Below are 7,948 nucleotides of genomic sequence, written 5' to 3' on the forward strand. Positions count from 1 at the left end.
CATTTTCCTGGTAGGTTCATCATCTATATGCAATAATAATTCTCAGTCTTTCTTTCCAATATTTATATATTCTTTCCCCCTAGAAAACATATTGCCTTATTTATTTGTATACATCTTTTAATCTCAAGTATACTAAAATATTTTCCATTTTTGAATAAATATTGAGTTTTTATTTTCAAATTCTTTTCCAACATCTTTTGAGTTTACTCTATTTTCCTTTCATTTGGCCTATTAATATGATGAAATATGTCAACTGATTTTCTATCAATGTTCTGTCTTAGCCTGGGCCACAACATTTTATTATTCTCAGGGGACAAGCCTAAGTGATTTAGGAAGATTTCAGGAACTGACTTGAGTCCACACCTCCGGGTCCTTAACACTTCCTAGAGCTGACCTGGCAAGAAACAGAGTAGGAGAAATGATATTTTCCTGTTTTCACTTCAACCTGTCCCAGGGCCAGAAAACACACAAGCCAGGGTGTGAAATGAAAAAGAAGAATAATTGCAATTTAAGAGAAGAAAAACCACCAACTTTGTTAGGGAGGGGTGGACTTTTTTATTGCTCTTCACCAAATAGGATCTATGGTATTTATAACGATCAACTAACTTCCAAGTTACCTCTTACCTTATCTATCTGAGTTTGGTTCCTTGAAGATAGTACTTGACCTTTAATGTTAGTCATGTTCCAATTCTTTTTTTTCTTTTGTTCCAACTCTTGTATTAGGTTTCCAATACAACATATTCCACTTCTTGGAAGAGCTAATAACTGATGGCTTGCGCTATCTATGTGAGCAGCACTGACCCAGCAAGTAGAGTTCCCTAGGCATGCCTACTTAACGATGGGAAATTTTTCATAAAACTATGTACACTCATGTTTGAAAATTATAGTGATTCTTAAAATCACCAGTCTATGTATTAGAAATGAATGATCTGCTTAAAGGTTAAAACTTAAATACATGTCAAAATATAAATTGTGCTCTCATATCTTAAATGTGTTGTAATCTTCCAATATTTTCCATAGCAAAGATAATGTATGCAAACAAACAGAGTGAATTAATTTTTTTGTAGTATCACTCTTTAAGAGAGGAGAAGAATTTAATGGTTTTTAAGGCTAGATATTGTTTGTGTCTTTATTAACATTCTTTCACTAATTAAGGAGTAAAGCCAGGGTCAAGCCACAGAGCTACTGATTCCACCTGTTGGTCCTCCTGCATACTACACAGCCTCGCAAAGCTAGGCTCAGTGGATTCAATTCAGCCCCCAGACTTTTATAAAGACCTCATCAACATCTGATCCTTTCGGTCTATCCAATGTCACCTGTTCTTCTAGGTTCAACTCATCTCACTGTCCTTTGCTCTGATTGCTGCAAAATGTACTGTTCTGACCTGAAAACAGGTCAGCTAGAAGAAGTAACTATCTGAACTTACCCAGCTTGATAATGGCAGACTTGAAACAAGAGCCAGATTTAGGAAACACTTATAAAGAAAGGCTGTTTATTGCTGAGCAGCAATAAAATTCAGACTATCATATAAATTTCGGCACTCATATGTTTTTAATATTATCCATATATTCTGATCCAGTACTTTACTGCTCTCAAAGTTTTGTCAATTAGATTTTGCCTCAATCTAACATTTTTTTTGCCTCAGCTTCCTTACACTGACAAAATCCAACATCAAGTTGAGTATCTGATACCCAACATTATATATGATTAAATAGAATTATTTGTAGATTCAGAAAGTCCCCAAAGCATGAGGACAGAGAAGAAGCTTAGAAATTCATCTTCTCCTACTTCATTGCCTCTGTGTCCGCGTTGATGATTGAAGTGAATAAAAGTTTTATTATAGAACATAAGAAAAATTAAGTTGCAAGAAACTATAAAGAAATTAACTAAATGATATTTTTAAATTGAAGCCTAAATAAACCATAATTATAACCAGTACAGTGAGTTTAATACTATGTTCCTTGGAGTTCTGGGATTCTCTAAGATATATCAGGGACTTTGGGGAGATGAAAAGGAAAGAAGACTAAAAGTCATCCTCCTCAACGCAGCCTGAGCCAGAATAGTTCCACTATCATTTATTTTATATTTTGGGTTGTATGGACTATTTCTTCCATTAAAAAGAGGCTCAACTGATTAAATTAATTAATAACTTTAAAAACCACTCATTGAGTTAAGTGTTTTTCTTTTAGGTATAAAGAAAACAGGTCAGCTAGAAGAAGTAACTATCTGAACTTACCCAGCTTGATAATGGCAGACTTGAAACAAGAGCCAGATTTAGGAAACACTTATAAAGAAAGGCTGTTTGTTCAGTACCTCTAAATATCTTCATGCATTCATCATGGGGCCTCCAGTTTAGGGATAGAAAGATTTGCCCTAACAACTGGTCAGGGGATTAGATTACCAAAAAAAAAAAATACAACAACAACAAAACCATATATATATGTATATAATTGTATCTGTCCTTTCTCATTCATAAAGATGCTGATGCTATTTTTAAAAATTTAAAAATGCTATTTCTTAAAATGTTATTTTGACTGTGGACTCTGAGGAACTAACTGAGGGTTTTGGAGTTGAGTGGGGTGGGAGGTTGGGTGAGCATGGTGGCGAGTATTGTGGAGGGCATGTATTGCATGGAACACTGGGTGTGGTGCATAAATAATGAATTCTGCAACACTGAAAAGAAATTTAAAAAATAAATAAAAATTTAAAAAACATTTGTTAAGTTACAAAGAAAATAAACTACACATTTCATGATAAAAAATATTTTAAAAAACAGTAAAGACTACTTGGCATTTTATACATAGAAATAATTTTGTTTAAAAATATTAATCTAAGAAGCCACATATGCTTTAGTTGTACATCTTTCCCCCTTTAAATTGACATGTTAAAGGGAATAGTTTTTTTGTCAGGGGTTTAAGCTTCACAGCGAAGTGATTTCTACCTAAGGAAGCCACTTGAGGGCACCAAAGGCATTTCTCTCAAAGTCTCCATCCGTTTAGAGGAGGCTGCTTTCCACCTCATTGTAAATTTAGAGGAAGTGGGTGGAGAAGACCAAGGTCTGGGAAAATGACCATAATAATAGTACCTTGTGTTTATATAGCACCTTTCTTCAATTAGCTCAGCATGTTTGGATATGATTATTCAGCTGGGAGCTTCCAGTTGTGGGAAATGAGGCACAAGGCAAACACGTGGCCTAGGTGGGACAGAGGGTGAGACTAATTCTTATTCATTTCAAATGCTCATTCATTATTTTTACACTAAAAAGCTGATGTGTGACCTTTCCTGGCCATTTCCTTAGAAACAATAAGTTGAGAAGTCAGAGTCCCAAACTCAAACATGTTTAATGGAAAGCCTCATGAGTTCTACTAGGAAAAGAAATCATACTCCTCACAGCCAAGAAGGGAACTATAATAGAATTCTTTTCCTCTATATAAGTGTAGTTATAAAGAGACAATTCCAAAGCAAGTCGTGAAAATAACATAGCTTAAATAATCTTTAGTTGCATTTTACTTTTATTCCTCAAGCAAATTCACTCAAATTTGTATTCTAAGTTATTCGTTTTCTATCCATTCTCTGCTAAAAAGTTACCAAAATATGATAAGAAAAAAGTTGAACTTGTATTGGAAAAACCTAAACTTTTTGTTCCACATAAGAAAATACTATTCTGGAGTTTAATGTGTTCGTGAAATGCTCCAACATGATTTAATAGAGAAACACCTAGATAAAAGACCATTTAATTACCAGACAATTAGATCTGGTTTAGTCATTGACTGAGAAGATGGTTACAGAGAAATTTTCCATCGAGAGCATTTGCAATGACTGATGTGTAATACATGATTAAGACGTTTTCTTCTGCCGAGTCATTTAGGGTCTTACCTGCTTATGAAAGCCTCACATTTTCTCCAAGTACTAAACATGTGCCTTTAACCTCTGATTAAGATGTGGGCATTTACTCACACGTAGGTTTGAGGCTGACTGTCCCTTTACAGGTCTGAATGGATTTTTGTTTAAATTTCAGATGATGCTTGAATTTGGCCTTCTTAATAGTTCAAATGATTTTAACAGATGTCTGTTATATAAAGAGTTTCTCCAAGGTGTTGGGGGACTAAAATAATTGCAAGTAACTGGTTTTCATGTAATGAAAATATCCAACTCAAAGACTCTGCATATCCTGAAATAAAAAGCAATCAAATCATGCTTCTTTCTTATCTCTTTCCCTCCTCCACATTATACCAGTTATTTATTTTTTATGGAAATTCTATTTGTTTGTACCTTATTTATTTGGATACCTGCCTCAGATGTCTTCTTTTCTAGAACTGGTGCAGACTGACTTCTATAAACTACCTGTAACAATTATAAATTATATTTCAGCATAATATAAATATGCAGGATGTGGCATTGGAGACAAGGGGTTTTAAGGTGCTTGACTCCATAAATAGCTCAAAAATACATAAATCTAAAGGTACAAAAAATAAAACAGTACTTCCTTAGACTTGTGCTTATCACCAACAAATTCTTATTTTAAGTTATTGATTCCTCAAATTTTAAAGCTGGAAAGCCAAGCCACAGCAAGGTAAGGTAACCTGCTCATGCATACTCGGTGGTAGCTTTAAGTCTTTAAAGCTAGATCTTCTATAGTAGCTTTTATTGTATTGTTTTAATTAATCTTTATATTCCATCTGGATTTTTTAACTTCTAGTAATAAGTAGAATGAAAAGCCAAATTTTCTTAAGAGAGAGGATAAATCAATTTTATTCCGTAACTATTTTAGGGGCACTACTCTGTCTGGTGTTCTGCTTAACAGAGATGAGGACGTAAGATTTGACTTCCAAGATTTCAGAATTACTTCTTATATTTCCTAATCAATTTAGTGAAAATAAACCCCGGTATCTGCAGTTTTAAATTTCCCAATTAGAATGTTTTCATAACCAGAAAAAAACCATGTGCAATATTACATAAAATAGAGTATACCTATTAAAACCTTCTTCATGATAGTTTTTTTCTACAGTTCTTTCATGTAAACATTCAAAATGCAAATTTTACCTGAAAGTAACTAAGTACCAGATTTCATTCAAAATTTGAGAGCTTTAATCATTATCATTCACACATACATAATCTGTAACTTCCTGAAGTTAGGGATTTTATCTTGTGCATCTCAATGTCTTCTGGCATGGGTAAGACCGACAATAAATGTCTGGCAAATAAATGATGGAGGATTGGGTCAATATATGAATGTTTAAATGTTACTACAGGGTCACTCAAGGACAGAGAAAGGAGATAAAAAGGAAAATGAACAAGGATCAAAGTTTAAGGATCAACTACACTTAGGTCACTGCAAAAAGGAAAGAAGTTGGAGAAAAATATGATAAACAATCATAAGTTTGAGTTGGCAGTAGTGTTAAAGGTTAAAAATGATAGGAAATGTGGTAGTTATTAGAAGTCTCCATAACTACTTCAGCTCTCTTTTCTTTGTGGCACATTAAAGAGTGTGTCTCCTTGACTTGTTTTGACTAATGAAATATGGTTGAAAGTGTGTGTGTTATTTTCCATTTTTGAGAGCCAATGAGAACTTCCCCATGTTTCCTTTTGTTTCCTTTTGGTGACTAAAGATTTAGTCAAAGCTGCTTCATAAGCTTAGGATGAAGCACGAGAACATAATGAGCATCAGTGTTCCTGCCAACTCAAAAAGAGCATGCAGCATGACTGAGAGATACATCTTGCTTGTTAAAAGACGTAGAATGTGGGGTTGTTTGTTACTGCAGCATAACCTAAGCTATCCTGACTGATAAAAAGAGTAAGAAGTAAGAATTTTATTATTAGATAAGACTGCCAGAGTTTTCAGTTTTACATTTTTAGGCGGGAAGTAGATTGAAAACTTAAAAAAATGAGTTATCAACTAGAAATTATGGACAAAAGTGCCAATTATCCATTTTAAAGTTTTAATATAAAAGGAAGAGAATTATTTCTCATGTATTATATATAAAATATATATAAAATTTATATATATAAAAATTTCTATAAAAATTTCTTTAAAATATCATAAGAAATACAATAATGACAGAAAATGTGTATTGATATTGGAACCAAGGGAATAGTTCAGCAACATGCCAACACTTTGAATAGTATTAAAGAAGAATATCTTAAATAAACACTCAAGAAAGATGGGATTGAAGGAATCACTGAGTTATCTCCTGTTTATCATAGTTGAAAAAGTCTGTGTTTAGAGGACACAAATCTCATCACCTAGCAGAACTATAACAACATCTTCTGGCATAGAAAACAAGATACTTGAAGTGAAGAAGTTTCTCTGAGGACAATTGTCAAAGCCTAATTTCCATTTTACTGACTTTTGCTTGGGGGAAGTAGAAACTCTCCTTTTGAAGTCATACCCTCGAGTTGCTAAGTAAATTACAAACAAGCTAAATAAGATGGGGGTAATATTCCGTGGGCCGCTGATGAGGTTAGCTAGAGAGAGATGTCACTGGCTAAGTTATATTTAGACTGCCATAACAGCCTCATAAAAGAAATTTTTTAGAACAGGAACAAACCTTCCTACATGGGATACAGCCCTCTATTTTCACCAATGGTGTCAGATATATGAGTTGGCAAAGTTAAACTCTAATAAATATAAAATTTTTCCATCTCCTGTAGGGTAACTGTGACTTAACTAGGGGCCTAAATGATATCCAAAAGCACCCATTTCACCTTTCTAAAATAGAAAAATATGTCCTCTCCCTATAAGATTAGTAAACAGAAATATCATTATAAAGAAGAAATCAGTAAGTAAATATATCTTATGGGACACAGCAACTGAAAGAAGCAGAAGAAAACTTTAGACCATCTCTAAACCTTCAAAGAAATCTGAGAGGATATTGCATCTATGAAATTTAAAAAAGAGGACAAAACTCATAACAGAGAAAAAGTTAAAGATGTGATTGCTAAACAAACAAAAAAAAAGTACAATGGAAACAGTGAACTGCTTAAAATTTAAAAATTAGAGGACATTTTAATAAGTTACTTAGAAAAATCAGAGCAAAATGATAAAGACATAAAAGACAAATGATCAGAAATACACATAACAGAATAGGGAGGACAAATGCAGTCATTATAAGAATTTCAGAAGAAATGAATTGAGGATAAGATAAAATACCAAGATGGGAAGAAAATTGCCCTAGACAAAGAAAACTTTGATATTTAGCTGCAGAGGACTCCCAATTAAACACCAGGTAATTTTAATTAAAAAAAATACCCAGCAATATTTTAATTAAAAAATACTCCAGCAAAATTTTGTCACAAGACATATTAGGGGACATATTAGGGAAATTTTAAAAATTATTTCTAGAATAAAAAATATTCCTTAGGTATTGTCAGAATATGATACAAACATTTTCATAGGAAAAACAGGAATTCACATTAATAGTTTATGAAAGAAGAAATACAGTCACTAACATATGGAGAAACAAGGATTTAAACAAGAGTGACAATTTCTTACTTACTCACATTAGAGGGAGTTAAAATATTGTAATGCTTGGGGTAATCAAATGTACTTGGAAATGTGCACTCTAGAATATTTTGGGAGTATAAATTAGAATAAATTTTTTGTATGACAATTGAGAACATGTAGTTAATACTTTTTTGTAAATTTTTTGACAAAATTTCTATTTCCTTGAATATACGTAAATAAAAAAAATCATGTATTCGTGCAAACTATAAAAATATTCAGCAAAAAAATAACAAAAGCAAATCATCAGAAATAAATAAAATTTGGCCTTTGTACAATCACGAATAATATACTACAGATGAATATGCTGAAGTGAATAGAAAAATATTCACAAAATTAGAATAAAAAATGTTCACATTTGTTGTTTGGATAAGCTCTACTAACTAAGCAACTCTCCTTATTATGGGGACCAGGTAGAGTCTCTTCATCCCTAAGTAACAGGTTTCA

This window comes from Meles meles, chromosome 2 (assembly GCF_922984935.1).
Source record: "Meles meles chromosome 2, mMelMel3.1 paternal haplotype, whole genome shotgun sequence".
Lineage (NCBI taxonomy): Eukaryota > Metazoa > Chordata > Mammalia > Carnivora > Mustelidae > Meles > Meles meles.